A 16,661-nucleotide genomic window follows, 5' to 3' on the forward strand; every position below is an offset into this window, starting at 1 on the left:
AAGAAAGACTGGGGTTTAATAAATGCTGGTTTTATGGAACTGAAAAGGAGTGGTGTTAATAAATGTCAATGGATAAGGAACATAGAATAGGGCTAAATAAGCGGTTGGATTATATGTAAAGATTATACATCTGGACAGAAGAAGTATTTTTAATAAAGCGGTTGGACTGCAGGAACAAAAGAAGGTTTTAATAAATGCCGGTTGGCTGAAAACAGAAAAGAGAGGGTTTTAATAAATGCTGGTTGGACTGCATGGAACAGAAGAGACTGGGGTTTAATAAATGCGGTTGGACCTGAACGAAGAAGGAAAGGTTTTAATAAATGCTGGTTGGATTATATGGAACAAGAATAGGTGTTTTCGTTGATTATATGGAAAGATTATACGCATGGGACAAAAGTAGGTTTTAAAAATGCCGGTTGACTCACGGAACAGAAGAACTAGGTTTAATAAATGCTGGTTGAACTGTATGGAACTGAAAGTAGGTGTAATAAATGTCATAGGATAATATGGAACATAGAATAGGCAAATAACCCGGGTTGGATTTTATGTCAGATTATACATCATGGGACAAGATGGTTTTTAATAAATGCCGTTTGGATAGGAACAGAAGAGAAGGTGTTTAAAAATGCGGTTGACTACAGAACAAAGAGAAGGTGTTTAATAAATTGGTTGGATGCATGGAACAGAAGAATAGGGGTTTAATAAATGCCGGTTGGACTGCACGGAACAGAAGAGAGAAGGTGTTTAATAAATGCCGGTTGGACTGCATGGGACAGAAGAGAGTAGGTGTTTAATAAATGCCGGTTGGACTGCACGGAACAGAAGAGAGAAGGTGTTTAATAAATGCCGGTTGGACTGCACGGAACAGAAGAGAGTAGGTGCTTAATAAATGCTGGTTGGACTGCACGGAACAGAAGAGAGAAGGTGTTTAATAAATGCCGGTTGGACTGCACGGAACAGGAGAAGGTGCTTAATAAATGCCGGTTGGACTGCACGGAACAGAAGAGAGAAGGTGCTTAATAATTGCCGGTGGGGCAGGCTCCCCAGGAGCCTTAGCGCCGAGGGCCCGGAGCCCGGGGCAAGCGCCCAGCCCCTCCCCCCCTGCCCGGGGCGGTGGCCCGGAGGGCTCCCGGGCGGGCCGAGGACGTAGAATGGAGAAGGAGTAGCAGCAGCAGGGATCGCTCGCAGGCAGGCTGGCTGGCTGGCTGGCGCGCGGCGCATGCGCCCTGCGGCAGGGCGGGCGGGCGGGGGCGGCGGCGCGCGAGGGGGAGGGGGAGGGGGACGGTGGGCGGGGGCGGGCAGGGCGGTGCGTGGGGTTTCCCGAGGCTGCGGGCAGGGGCCCCCGCCGCGCCCATCGCCGATGGCTGGAGGGATCTGAGGGGCGGACGGAGGCGGCGGCTGCAGCGGCGGGAGCCAGGCCGGGCGCGCGAGGCCGGGGGCGCGAGGGCGGACGCGAGAGGACGAGCGCGAGAGCGGGAGCGCGAGCGGGAGCGGGAGCGCGAGGCCGGGGCAGCGGCGCCAGGCGGGGCGGAGTGGGAGCAGCGGCCTCGGACCCCCGCCGGGAGCCTCCGGACGGACGGACGGACTGACTGACCGACCGACGGCGGGAGCCCCTGCCCGGCCCGCGGGAGCCCGGCCGGCCCGGCCCAGCCCAGAGGCGGCGGCGGCGGCGGCGGCGGAGGAGGAGGCCCAGGCGCCCAGGCCCCCGCGGCGGCGGCCGGACCCCAGGACCAGGACGAGGCCCCCGCCCGTTGATGAGCGGCCCCGCCGAGGTAACGGCCCCGCCCCGCCCGGCCCTGCCCGGGGCGCCCCCAGCCCGCGCCCCGCCTTGTGCGCTCAGCCCCCCCAGCCCGCGCCCCGTCTTGTGCCGGCGCCCCCCCATCGCCGTCCCGGCGTCCACTCCGCTTCTCTCACCCCCTGCCCGCCCCCTGCCTTGTGTTCCCTCCCGCCGGCTCTGCACCCCACTTTGTCTCGCTGAACCCCCGTCCCGCGCCCCCTCTCTCCCCGAAGGCTTTGCAACCCACTCCCTGTGTCGGGGCCTCCTCGGCTCCCCCCGCTCTCGCGCCCAGCCCCCCATCCGGGCCTGCCCAGGGGTTCCCGGACGCGCGCCCCCTCGCCCTGACCCTCCCGGGGCCCCTTGTGGTGGTCTTTCTGCTCTCGTGGGCCCCCCTCGGCTCCTCTTCCTCCTCCCGCCTCCCCCTCCCTGTTTCTCCTCTTCCTCCCTCCGGACCCCGGTCCCCTCCCCCAACAGCCATGCTGGTCTTGCCGTAGCCCTCCCTCCGGGTCCCCCAGCATCCTCGTCTCCATGTTTCCTCCTCCCTCTCCTGCCCCCAACATCCTTCCCCGGTGCCCCCCTGGTTTTTTCCTGCCGCCTCCTCCCCCAGCCCTTGGCCGCCCTCGGAGGGGGTCGCGTGTGCCCAGCCTTGCCCGGACGGAGAGCTGCATTCTGCCTTTTCTGGGCAAAAATACGCCCCCGGGGGTAACACTGGGGCGCCCCGGCCCCGGGGCAGCAGAATCGGGCGAGGGAGTGTTCGGCCGGGAGGTGCCGGGGGTGCCGGGCTCCCATTCGGGATCCTTTCATTTGTGCCGTCTGAAATGCACGGGGTGTCCTGTTTTTCCTTGTGAAGCAGGAGAAAGCAGGGCTTGGAAATGAATCCCCAAAGGGAAGAGTTACAGGGGTTGCCCAGAAGGCTGCTATGTGTGGAGTAATGGTGGAGAATCGATTAATGAAAAAGAAGGGGTGTAAACCCTAACCCAGAAAAAGAAGCCCCTACCTTTGGGCTGGAACGGGTGTTTACTGAAGGGGAAATGACTGCTTTTTATCAGAAAGCGTGCTTAAAGGATTTAGTGCCATATGTATTTCTGTGAATTTCTTCCTTCTGCATCTGTTAGGGTGGTGCATTTTTTTTTTTTTTTTTTTTTTTTTGGGTGCATGTAACTGGAATATGTAAGATCATGGAGGATGTGTGCCAGAACAGAGTAAGGGAGCAAGTCTCCATGGAAATCGGTGCTAGAATATGGAGTTAAAAATACCCAAACAGCCTATTGTGAAAAGTTCAAGATTCTTTTTAGAAAGTGAGGTTTTTCTATAACAAAAATGTTATTCTAATTTTAAGCTGGTAAACAAAGGAATAGGAAGCAATAAATACTTTGGAATAGAGAAGGGTAAATGGAGTTTCTTTGACAAGACCTTATCTTCTCACCTCTCCCTTTTTTGGGGGGATTTTTTCCTTAATAGAGGTTATTCCAGGCTGCTAGTTTTGTCACTCAAACGGGATTCGTTGAGATTTTAGCAGATGTGACTTTAAAATTTCTGGGACAATCACTTGAGACTCAAAACACTTTAAAATGCATTTTTCCTTTACCAGTGACTTCCACATTACAATTTTAGATACTGAATGCACATTTAAAGAAGAGAGGAAGAATAAAATGAGGAAGCTGAGAACCTAGTAAACTGGTGATGGGGATTTTGGTTTTTGGGGTTTTTTTTTAAGGCAGCTGTCCAAAATGAGAGACGGGATTTAAAACTGAAACAAAGAACTGGAATAAGTTAAAAAAAAATAATAATCATAACAATAACATTTTACAGTGGTTTATAACCTTGTGAAAAATGTATCCCACATCTTTTCCATTTTTCTCCTAAGTGTAGAGCTGATTTGGAATACCATTTTATCTTGTGAGGTTTAAAATGATAGAACTCTACTCATTCTCCAGGCTCACTGATAGACTCAGGAGTTGGTCTGGGGGGCAGCAATCTGAGGGCAGTGCTGCCAGTGCAGATTACCCGGACACTGTGTCTGTGGGAGAGTTTCCCCCTCACCCTTGCTGTGAATGAATGGGTCCTTCTGTGCCTGGGCCCAATAACTGCAACAAGATGGCGTTTCTACCAGAGCAGGAGCTTTCTCTTTTTCAGGAAGCTCCCTCCTCATCACAGCTTTTACTAAATGATATTCTGGGGTTTTGTTTGTATTTTGCATTTGTTAGTTTTCATTTGCATTATTTGAGAAGACTTCAAAAGAGGGAGAGAAGAAGGGAAGTGACTCAAGTGACTAGTTTTCTTCCTATTTTTTGAAGGGCTTCTCTTCAAACTGAAGACTAGTGGGAGGAGTAAATAGTTCAATTGAAAATTCCACCTAACTGGTAACTAGAACAGCTGATGACATGAAATTTTACCTCTTGCTATATCTCTTAGACTTTTTTCTTTATATAATATCTGGTTGTTTTGTTCACATTAGTTCACATAGTTTATTAGTTCAGAGCTTATACATACTTAATTTAGTGAATTTATTAACTAATTTATAATACAAAAATATAATTATTTCTACTTAAGCTACTTGTTAGATCTTTGTTGTGCATCTTTTGGGAAACTATAAAAGCCTTAAAATTGTGGTTGAGCTAATATGTTTCTGTGGATAGTATTAGAAGTAATGCATTAACTGGTAGTTGGGGGGGAGTAGGTACACTTTTTGTATTTTAAATTTGTTACATACAGCAAGGAATGAGACATTTAATAATTTGAAGTAGAATTGGATAATAAAATCATATTACTTATCAATTTTATTATTAAAGTAACTGATAATAGTTTTGACTGTTTCCACAATTATGAGATGTTTGGTTGACCCCTATAATATGATATTATTCCCTTTATTTTCCATTGCTTACATTAGTCCACAACGTCTAAAAAACTGCACATTAGTCCATCGTGCATAGCCTTTCTTTGGCAGGAGTGGAGGAGTCAGGGAGGATTTAGGGGGCAGAGCTGGGGAAGTGCAAATCTCCAAGGTGAACTGGTGTATTGGGAGGGAGTCATTCAGCTCTAACACTAGTATTGTGTGTGTGGATAGAGGTGAAAGGGGTGGGGGGGGATTTTGCTCCAAAGGACAGAATCGGCATCAATGGGTGGGAAGCTCCAGGCAGCCAGATTGTGACTCGGAATAAACACTTCCCAATGATTAGAGGATCTCCCAAGTGGAATAGGGTGCTTTTGCGGAGGCCATTCACAGGAGTTTTCAGATTTAGGTTCCCCGTGTTCAGGGATGGAGGGTCATGGACAAGCCCAAGCCTCTTATCTTCCATCTTTGTCTAGAATATAGGCATTGTATTGGGGTTGCATTGGAAGGTCTCTGGTGTTTGCTCTGCAGCTCTAAATCCTGGGCTTCTCTGTTAACAGAGGTTCTTGAATTAGACAAGCTCTGAACCCAATCCATGGTGTCAGATATAGAAATGGATCCCTGCAGCTGCTTGTAATCTTAGAAAACCTCAAACTAACTGTATTTTTATTTTTTTGTTAAACATTTCCCAATTCCATTGTAAATCCAGTTCTGACCAGACTTGGGAATTTGGGGCAAGTCCTGCCCACTGTGAGTTTGATTCTTCTCTGCTAGATGATTTTCAAGATCTCACCAAGATGATTGTGATTCTGATTACATAGAAATTCTTTGAAGGTGATACTTTGGAAAAGCAAAAGTAGCACTGGGTATTTGTGGCTAAAACCACTCCATTTATCCTTGCTTACTCGGACCAGCTCTTAGGTTAGTGTGTGGCCTCCTGTCTTTGAAATCTAATATCCAATCTTAGAAGTCCTTTGGCATTTTACTGCTATCAAATTACTGCCTTTTTATTAAGGTACGGATCTTTTCACGTGAGACTTGAAGAAATGACAGTTTCTTGTTGTGTTTCATTTGTTTTGGTCATCTCTGAATTTTTGTGTCCCTTTTTGGGGTTTTCTTGGCAAAGGTACTGGAATAGTTTGCTATTTCCTTCCCCAGGCTATTTTACGGATGAGGAAACTGAGGCAAGCACAGTTAACTGATTTGGCCAGGGTCACGTGGCAGGTCAGTGTTTTGAGGCCACATTTGAACCCAGGTCTGCCTCTATCCACTGCGCCACCTAGCTGCCCTCTTCTTCCATGTACATACATAGAGTGTGAGCTATGAGAGGTCTACCAGCCTAGAAAGGCTTTGAGCCCAGCAGTGAACTGTATGATCTGAGGATCAGCCTGGCAAGTTTGGAGGCTCATCCCCAGAAGGTTGACTATAAGTAATGGACTTTGGGGGGACCATCTATTAAGGTATAGAGAGATTGTGATCTGCTTGGGCACACAGTGGTGAAAGGAAGTACTCCTGTTTATGCTGTATCTGATTTTACAACTGTTTTCAGTCTTTTCTCATGATCTTAGATTCCAGCTGAATTGCCAAGTCTGAGCCTGTATGAGCAATGTAACTCTTGGTAGATACATTTAATGTTTTTTTTTTTTTACATCTTCATGTGAATTTTAAAAATTGTTGGGAACAAATTTGTAGCTTCTCCAGCACAGTTTGTAAAATTAGATAGTTTTAAACTGTTACTCTTTTCACTTAGCTTAATGGGTATTGTTTTCCTTTTGAAAAAGGTAGCTCCAAGATATAAAGTGAGACCATGTCTGTCTGAATTATCTAATTAGGTTGCTTTTTGAGACAGTATATATTTTAATGAGGTAATGTTGATATCTTATTTTAGTATTAGAGTATTGGCATTACATATTCATCTTCAAATAATTGTTTTTTTCCTCCCCTGATGAGCTTGGCTTATGTTGGCCTCTAAATTGGATTAAATTCTTACTGACAGTGGACTCTTAGCTTTTCAGCTTTAGTGGATTGGTAATTGATATCTCAGTATTAATATTCTAGGTTTGGCCATATGGCATACCACATTATTTTAAATCCTTTCACACTAGTTAAATTTTGATGAGACTAAAAGCAAAATCCTATGGTCATACCTACTGAATTATCAGTATTAGACAACCATGTCATCTTTGGAATTTTTGCCCTTACAAAAACTGGTGTTGGTTTCTTTTGGTATTGCTTCAGGTTGATAGATGTGGGGCATTGACAGATTAAAAAGTGTAAAGTATGCTGGTGGTGAATTATCAGGTGATTGTATTGATGATTCTAGACTAGAAAAAGGTCATGACAAATCTTGGTGAAAATGAAGTTCAAAGGAGTGTCTTTAAGATACACCTAAGAGAACTTTCTGGTTTTAAAACCAGAATCAAAATCATCTCCATAATGTAGCTTCACATTAACTGGTTTTCAACAAGGGATAGGATTTAAAAGCTGAGTTTTGCTATTAAAACCTCATTTTAGAGAGAGAGGTAATTTGTAGAAATTTGAGTCAGTCAGCAGATTAGTAGAATATTAAAAGCTTTTTTAAAAAAGCTTTGAGTTTTTTTTTTTTTTTGTTTTGTTTTGTTTTGTTTTGTTTTTGAGCAGTGTCTCCACCATTAGCCACAGTGATCAGTGGAAATGATTGCTAGGTATTTTCTGATGGAATAGTAAACATGTCTATTTTGTAGAGAAGTGTCTTTAATTGTTTTTTTTTTCTTTTAAGCAGCAAAATATTTATTCATTTTTAGTAAGACTTATTTGTAGGATTCTATCAATTTCAAAGACAAAAGCAAGTTTCTTTGAGGCATTATTGAACAGATTATATATCTGAAACTGCCTTACCATTGTTAAAGGGTTATTTTATCTTAAAAGTGAATTAAGTTCAAATTGAAAGAATAACTTAGAATGTGAAGTCTTCAGCATTCCAAACCTAGAACACTTAGAGTTGTAAAGTTTTTGATTTAACATTCCACTTGCTTACAATGGGTGCCTTGTTTTCTTTGGCATTTATATGTGTGTATATAGGTGTGTTTTTCTAGCTTTGTCCTGTCATGCCTGGCAAAAGGATAGGGTGACTATAAAATAGATGCCTGTTGGGTATAACACAAGCTATCTATGTGGTAATTTCACTATGACTTTCAATTTTAGGGAAAATAGAAAAGTATGCTATAATTTCATAAAAATAATAGTGCTGGTATACATCCATCATCCTTTGTTTCTTTGGACATCTATTTTGTGTGATTAATTGAAAGTTGGATTGGTTTTTTTAAATTCCTCATAATTATAGAGATTAATTCAGCCTATGTGTGTATCCTTTTCTTATGTATTAGTCTAAGCCTCAGTTTCTTCATCTTTAAAATGATGGAATTGTACTAGAAGGTCCATTTTGCAATTCAACATTTCTCCATCATTACTTCTAGTTTTATTCTCCCCGATTTTCTTCCTCATTTTTTTCTACACCTATTGAATGTTCACTTATCTAGATCCTTTATTAAGGCTTTTGAGTTTAGTATTCATTATTATATTTGTGTCACATAAGCTAAACTTTGGAGGAAATTCAGAGAGAAGGCAGTCTATTCCAGGCAAGGTTGGGAGACAATCTGTGGGTGCAGAGGAGAGGAAAATAGAACAAGTCAACTGGTTTGACTGAATGTATGGGTGTATTATCAGGAAAAAGGAGGGTAAGTGAAAAAGATGTTACAGGGGAAGAATAGACAGGACCTAGCAACTAATTGATTAAAGGACATGAGGGAGATGGAGTTAAAGATGACTAGAATTTGGAGCAGGGGTCAAGTGGACTAAGCAAAATGCAGTGCCATTCACTGAAGTAGGGAAGACACTTAGCAGATGCTTTATGTATGAATGAGAGTGAATGAACATTCTGTCCCACTTCAGCCTTAAAAAAAAATTTAGATGGAAATTTCCCCATACAGATATACCTCTTACTTAAAACACACACACACACACGTTTTGAGTGGTTCCTATTTTAACAGCATACCCTATTTTAGGAAAATCTTCCTGAATTTCAGCAAACTACAGTAAAATAGTATTGCATGTTATGGTCCATTAAATGTTAACTCCCCTCCTTACAAATCAGTAATTACTCTCTTTTTAGAGAGGAGGAACTGATAAATTTTTAAGTTGAACTATTAAAAGAAATGAAAACAAAGCATCCTTAAAATTATATTTTAGATCAGTAGAAATATTCTCTTTAGGAATATTTTGAAGGAAGAATGCTTATAGTAAATTAAACCTGTTTTGCTTTTTAAATTCAACAATATACACATTGAAACTTCATAAAATAGTGTTTATATTGTTTTATTTTAAAAGTCAGAGGAAGATGATGGAATTTTTTTTTTTTATTTTCTTGTTCTAGTGTAACTGTAAATGCCCTGTATTTGGGAGAGAAAAACCTATCTTTTTACTATAGGAAGAATATCTTACAGAAACTTGTATCATCCCAAATTCCCTTTAAAATTTCCAGAAATTGTCAAAGGATAGAGGAGAAAACGGTTTTGAAGTGTTGGAGAAAAGGGTAAAAATAGTATAGAGGAACTGAAATTTTGTGGATAGTTTTAACAAAATTTGACATAAAATTTCATAGCAAAAGTCGTTTTTTTAGTGTAGGAAAATAAAAAGATGTCATATATTGTTCAGCACTTAGATTTCAGGGTGGGGTTACATTTCCTAATTCATCCTTCCAGCCTTTCAGCAGAATGCTTAATAGTATGATACCTTTTTACAGGTTGAGATTCTGTAGAAGCAGCACAAAAGTTGCTGTCAGAATAGCTAAGCCTCCTTGTCAATCACTAGCTGTAGAATCTTTAAACAAGCCACTGCTGGTCTCTGGGCCTCAGTTTCCTTGACTTTGGAATGAGGACATAAGCTTTTTAAGGGTAGGGACAGTTTTTTGTTGCTTTTTGTTTTTGTTTTGTTTTTTTGGTTGGGTTTTTTTTTTTTTTTGTTTTGTTTTGTTTTGTTTTGTTTTGTTTTGTTTTTTGGCTGTTGTCAAGTCTGCAAGCATTTATTTAGTGCCTGCTTTGTGCTAGGCACTGTGCTAAAGAGCTGGCGATGCGAATAATAGCTTAAAAAAATTGTTCCTATCCTTAAGGAGTTCACAGGTTTAATGGGGGAAACAACATGCCAAATACTTTATACATACAAGATACACTCTAGGATAAAGTGGAGATAATCTCAGAAAAAAAGGCGTTAGCATTGAGATGGCCTGAAAAGACTTCTTGTAAAAAAGGTGGAGTTCTGGCTGGGATTTGGAGAAAGCCTAGGCAGCCAGGAGGCAGAAATGATGCACCCAGCAGATACGGTAAGTGCTTGATGAGTGCTGGTTAGATTATAGCAGTCTGGATCCAGAATTCTTAACTTGGGGGATCTGGACTTTTTTTTTAATAAGTAGAATGATAATTTCTATTTCAATTGAACTTTTTTCTTAGGTAATTCGATGTGTTTTCTTTCAAACATTCTGAGATAGGGTTCATAGGCCTAACCAACTGACAAAAAATTGGGTTCTTGACATAAAAAAGATTAAGACCTTTTTCATCAAAATGATTGCAAAAGCCCCTTCCAGTTCCAGATCTTATTATCTTGTTAGTGACTATTGGCTATCATAGAGCTAGTAAGCTAGTAAGTAGCTAGCCAGGACTAGAGTCCAGGGCTTGTAACTTCTAGGTCACTGTTCTTTCCATCCTTCCAAGCTGTCTGATAAAGTTATATTTATGACCATTTATTTTAAAAGCACATTTATTTCTGTAAGCATATATAAGCTTGCTAATTTAGTTTTTTGTCTTATTATAAATGTAACTGTAGGCTATTGAGTTTTAAGGAATGTAGCATTTGACCATTTAAATCAGACCATAACTTCCATTTCCCATGTTCAATTCAGACTCCTCTGTCCTTGATCTTTTGAGCAATCAGAGAAGTTCCTCCTTTCTAAACTCTACAGCAGAGATGTCAGACACCAGGCCAAAGGCCCACTACATTTCCAAATGCCGACCACACCAGATAATAATTCAATTGGGAAGTAATTAACAAACTAAATGAAAATACAACAAAATACTGACAATGTTACATTTTAAAACTAAGTCAATATGCAGAGGAAAGGGATCCTTTTGTATTCTTTATTGGCCCATTTTTATTTCAGTTAGCCACCACTGCTCTACAGGAATAAAAGACTAATGGGACCTGGTCATTGCTTTCCTTTTAGAACTACTCAGGAAGAAAGAACTATCCTTAAACATGATCAAAAGTCTTAGGTAGAAATCTTCAGGTAAAGAATGATGAAGCAAAGCATTACTTTCACTTTCTCCATTGAGACAAGGTGTGGGATGTTGTCAGTTTTCATTGTAGAGAAATTCTCATGATTTGAATCACAACTTTTATATAAGACTGACTGACTTAGGTGGGTTTATTCCATCAGAGCATACAGTCTTCCTGTCCATTAATTATTACTTCTTCTGGCCATATGAATAGCCATTCTTTTCTGATCATACATCTCTGTGATGACATTCTTTTATTCTTTTTCTTAACAAAGAAATTTAGAGGAAGGTCCCCAAACACTGGTTGGCTTCGTGAAGGATTTATGGGATGAAACAAAAACAATGGTCACATGGGATGAAAGGGCATGAATTAGTTGCCATCTGTACTGTTGGCGGAAAGAGTATCAGCATTGAGATCAGATTGTTGAGATAAAACCAAATAGTTTATTAACACAACAATTTTAAATTTATTATCTTTTAAATTATAATTCAGAGGCTTTCAATAGTTTAGAAAAAATTAGTCACCCCCAAAATGCTTCCCTTCTACCAAATTTCTGTGTACATCACCGCTGTACCTCCCAGTTACATTTACTTTTTGGGCCTTAACGCTTGTCACTAATTCTTATGATAACACTTGGGAAATGTAGAAAATTAGTGCAGACCAATTTCATATTGAGAGTTTGAGGCACAGCTGATAGATTTAGAGATAGAGAACAAGAACTTGCTCAGCAAGTGTTATAGCTGTCTATTGTTTTCTCTTCTGCAACTAGGTTTTCTAGAATGCTACTTGTTTATATTCCCTCTGCAACAGATTCATAAATTTCCTTCAAAGCTCAGCCCAAATGCCAACTTCTGTAAGAAGTCCTTTTCCAGTTCTCGTTCTCTCTCTCTCTCTCTCTCTACTATAATTCATTATTTCAAGTTTTTATTTAAGTTAAGAAAAATTTGTGGTAATAATGGATTAGTTAAATACATGTTTGACAATTCCGAGAACATCAAAACCTTATTTGGACTTGCCTTTTATGTTCTGATTATTCATTTTAAAAACATTGTGATGGGTGGGGACTAGGTGGCCCAGTGCACAGAATTCTAGGTGTGGAGTCAGGAATATTCATCTTCCTAAGTTCAAATCCAGACACTTAATGGGCAAGTCACTTAACTCTGCCTTAATTTTCTCATCTGTCAAATGAGCTGAAGAACTAAATTGTAAATCACTCCAATATCTCTGTCAAGAAAACCCCAAATGGCGTCACCACTGAACAGTTATCATAGGTACTAGGTGAGACTTGCTGATCTCAAGAAGTTTCCATTACATTGGTAGGAAGTAGTATAGAATAAGGAAATATAAAATAATTTAAGAAGGGAACAAATGTGTAGAACGGGGCAAGATCCTGTGAAGGAATGACACCTGAGCTTCTTGGAAGTGAGAAATGAATGCATTCAAGACATCTTACAGATTCTTCAAAATTAGAAAGGAGGCAAGTTTGTGTAAGAATAAATGTTTCAGAACTCAGCTGTATTTGAAAGAAGCTCCCCAAAAAAGAAATGGGGACAACTCCTGGCCCTTAATCAAATGGGTATGATTACAGTGTTCATGGATGTTTACATTTCATTCTCCACTTTGGTTCCCTGTGCTTCTTTGCCACCCAATACAATCCAGGACAATTATGTACTATATTGAGATGTAGATTTCTTGAGGAAATTTTAGGAATTCCCAGTGCTCCATTAACATTAAAAGTTTAATAAAGACTTTATTTTAAAAGAAAATTACAAGTTTCAAGTTCAAACACTATGTCTATTATGTAGCATGTCCTGGAGAAGAAGAAAAAAATAAGGAATTGCTTTAATGCCTTCTCTTTATAGAAATTACTGTCTTATAGGAGGGTGGGGCATAGAAGAACTACAAAACAGATAGGAGGATAGGTATTTTAATAGAGCTGAGGGGAAAGGCACTTCCAATGTGTAGTGTGGAGAGGGGTAGAATAAGATAAAGAAAAGGTTTTTATGGAGGAGAATAGCCTTTGTTCTGTGGCATAGGATGTCATCCAAGTGACCATGGGGATCATTGGGTTCATGGGGAACTGTATAAGGAAAGGCATGTAGGAGAGAAAACATTTGGGGGAAAGTAATGTGAGCATAAGCTAGAAAGGTGGAGCAATCCGCTATATTCTGGAGGGCCCTGACTGACCACTCTGAGGAGTTTTGAGCTTTTCTGAAGGCATTGGGATGGCATTAACAGATCTGCCCACCAGAAACAGTCATCTATGAAAGATGGATTAAGCTATTTTAGCATGATTGTCTAGGCAGGTCATGAAAACTTATCCACAAAGTTATTGGCATTATAATAATGAGGGAACAAGAATGAGGGGGCTTCCACATCTGTGCATCCCTCTCCACATCACTGTCCAGTAACGTTGATATTGGCACCTTAGTATGACATGGTGTGCTGTGGTATAGCATTGTATAACTTTTGGGTTATTGACTATTGTAAATCACTCTTTTGATAGATTCAACTAGAATCATCCCGAATATTCTGGGGAATTTTTCTATATTGGATTCAGATCCTTAAAATGACAATGTCTAAAGGAAGTTCAAGATGAGGGAAGCAAATGAACTTGAATATTAAATATGAAATGAGCTTATTATAAGATTAAATATTAATTCCCCTTTATTAAGAAAATATGTATATTGTTAAATATTAATTTTAATATTAAGGACATTGAATTTGGATGACACAAAAACCTTTAAACTTTCCTCACTTGTCATGTTTATTTTAAGTACGAATATGGAAGTACCTGTCTATCACTTGAGAAAGAATACTATGATATTTCATCAATTTTGAAAAGGATATGTACTGTTCATGATATCAGCAATTATAGTCAGTGGAAATGTGATGGGGATTTATATTTGAAAGTAAGGCTGCTATCAAAAGGTTAGATGTTTTGAATGGATTTTTTAGTAATGGTAGTTTGATGTTGACCAAGCTATCTACACTTGAATCTAGTTCCTTTGAGACCACTGGCAAGAACATAAGATGGCTTGACCTTCCCTTTCCTAAGATAGCCAATTACAGGTTTGTCTCCAGTATGACTCTGCCTTCTCATCACTCTTTACAGTTCAGCACTGTTTACCCCACCCTCCTACTGGGTGGGTGTGGGGGGGGGGGGAGGAGTAACAGGGGAGGGACTGCTGACCTCGGGTTTATAACTCACTTTGGCTCAGCCCTACTTTGGTTGTGATTGAGGCCGCCCCTCCCCCCTTTTCTCCTGGTTCTTATTTCTCCTTCCGATTTCACCGGAAAAGACTTGGTAGGTAAGTAGCACAGCCTGAGCTGGCCTGGACTGTTGAGTGCCACATCTTGTTACCTTCACTTTCCCCACTCGATCTTATCCCTCATCCCTCCTCCAAACTTACTGTTCGTCTTCAGGCCACCACCACACCCGTGTTCACAGCCTTGATATTTTCCTCAACTCTTTACTCTTTAACTTACATATCCATTCAGGGACCAAATTATGATATTTCTAACTCCATGATGTTTTCCCTCATAAGTGTTGAGCTTGATTTTTCCATCAATAGATTTGCTACTTTGATTATGAAATGCTAGAAATTAGGGACTTTTATGATGAGAGCTGGCATTAGAATGTTGAATCATCTGGTAATGATGGCTGACATTTATATAACACTGTAAGATTTACAAAGCTCTTTGATAGTATCTGATTTGACCCTCACTGTGACAATATAAGATGGATGCTATTATTTATGTTACAAATAGAATAACTGAGGCAGGAAGAATTATTTGCCCACTTTATAGCACAGCTGGTAAGTGCCAGGTGTTCTAGACTCTGAGCCCCTTGCTTTTCTTTTTTAAAGTTATGCCAAATAAGCTACAATAACAGTAGTGGTTGAATTTTTGTGGGTTTTTTTAAAAAGCAGTTAATATTTGCCTCTCAAATCAGTTATGTCTGAAAAAAATTTGGCTTCTGGTCTCATTCCTATGGCTGCTTTATCTCTTAAATCAAAATTTTAAAAATCAATAATTTAGTTATACATTAATTGATAAAAAAAACTTCCACATTCCTCTGCAAACAAGTAGCATTATATGCCTTTTCTTGTCTCTTATTTGAGGCCAGACTTGGTGACTTAAATAATTTCACAGCCTTCAGTTTTGATTATTTTATTATTTTTCTTCCCATTATATTGTTGTAATCAGAGAAAATATTTTTTGTTTGGTTCTGCTTCATTTCTTGTCAGTTTATGTCTTCATGCTTCTCTCTAGTTGTCATATTGTTTCTTATTGTGATTCTATTATAGTCATGTACCACAATTTGTTTAACTATTCTTCACTTTGTTAACTATTGTCAACAATAGTCAACTGCTTTTAAAAGTGAAGTGGCATATATGAGGCTGTTGGGCAGCTTGAGTTCAGGAAGTTCTGAATTCAAATTTAGCTCAACACTCACTAGTCTTGTGACCCTGGGAAAGTCACTTTACCCTTGTTAGACTTAATCCACTGGAGAAAGAAAGGGCAAATCACTCCCATATCTTCACCAGGAAAACTCCATGGATAGCTTTGGCATACTAGGCTTCACAGGGTCATGAAAAGTCAGACACAACTGAACAAGAAATCGGAGGTTTTGATAGAAAGATTTTTCCCATTCAGCCAATTCCCTTCTTATTCTACTTGCATTAATTTTGTTCATATAAAATATTTCTTCATTTATATGTTATTGAAATTTCTTATTTTATCTTTTTTAAATTATTTCTGGTCCCTTGTTTGGTTTAAAATTTTACTGCCTAATCCAATAGAGTCGGGGTGGAAAGTGCCATTCACATTCAGATAGAGAACTATGGAGACTGAATATGAATTGAAGTAGAATATTTTCACTTTTTTGTTGTTGTTGCTGGTTGTTCTTTTTCTTTCTTGTGGTTTTTTCCCTTTTGATCTGATTTTTCTTGTATAACATAACAGATATGGAAATATGTTTTTAAAATTACACATATTTAATCTATATCAGATTGCTTACTATTTGAGGAAGGGGGGAAGCAAGGGAGGGAGAGAAAAATTCGAAACAGATTTGCAAAAATTAATGAAATGGAAAAATGTAAATGTATTTGGAAAAATAAAATACTATTTGTTTTTTCTTTAAAAAAAGAATTCATTGCGTAGCTGTGAAAGGTATATGATCTTTTCTAAAAATTTTTTTGTGGTATGAACCTTAATATTCAGGTCATACAAGTACTTTATCAATTGTCTTCTGCAGTTTTTATAAAAGATGAAGGTGCCTGAAAGTTTATAGTCAGTATGTTTGATATTGTTCTTAATTTTAGGTTGTTAAAAGTAGGTGTTGTTACTGTAGAATGTGAGGCCCTTCATCGATTCCTGTAGATTATATGAGGCCTTAAAAACATTGCACAAGCTTCTGGCAAAGATTGATAATCAGTCAAAGGAGTTTGACCTGATCATCCACATGGAAAAGATCAAGTGGATGAAGAATATTGATTTCCCTTATGTCAGCATTTACTTTTACATACAGCCCATAGAGCTTGTATATCTAGGACAAATAGTGCAGATAGTATATGTAGGACAAACAATAAAGATAGATCAGGGATTGGACAAAGAGTTGGATGTGTGGAGAAAATGAACTAGATTCTCTTCAGAAAATTGCAATTAACTATCCCTAAGCCTTCTGTGAAATGTAAAGGAGTATATTTTTAATACCAACCTCTATTGTTATTGCCCTTTGGC

The 16,661-nt window shown here is 39.9% G+C and overlaps 1 protein-coding gene across 1 annotated transcript in view; it reads left to right on the top strand.

The window, feature by feature from the left end:
- The first annotated feature begins 1,485 nt into the window (after positions 1-1,485).
- GNB1 (G protein subunit beta 1) overlaps positions 1,486-16,661 on the top strand; it is a 104,187-nt gene continuing 89,011 nt past the window's right edge. Inside the window, exon 1 of the mRNA XM_031963013.1 lies at positions 1,486-1,772. The gene's annotated coding sequence lies outside the window, so the exon portion shown is untranslated. The remainder of the gene's footprint in view (positions 1,773-16,661) is intronic.

Source organism: Sarcophilus harrisii, chromosome 3 (genome assembly GCF_902635505.1).
Source record: "Sarcophilus harrisii chromosome 3, mSarHar1.11, whole genome shotgun sequence".
NCBI classification, from domain to species: Eukaryota; Metazoa; Chordata; class Mammalia; order Dasyuromorphia; family Dasyuridae; genus Sarcophilus; species Sarcophilus harrisii.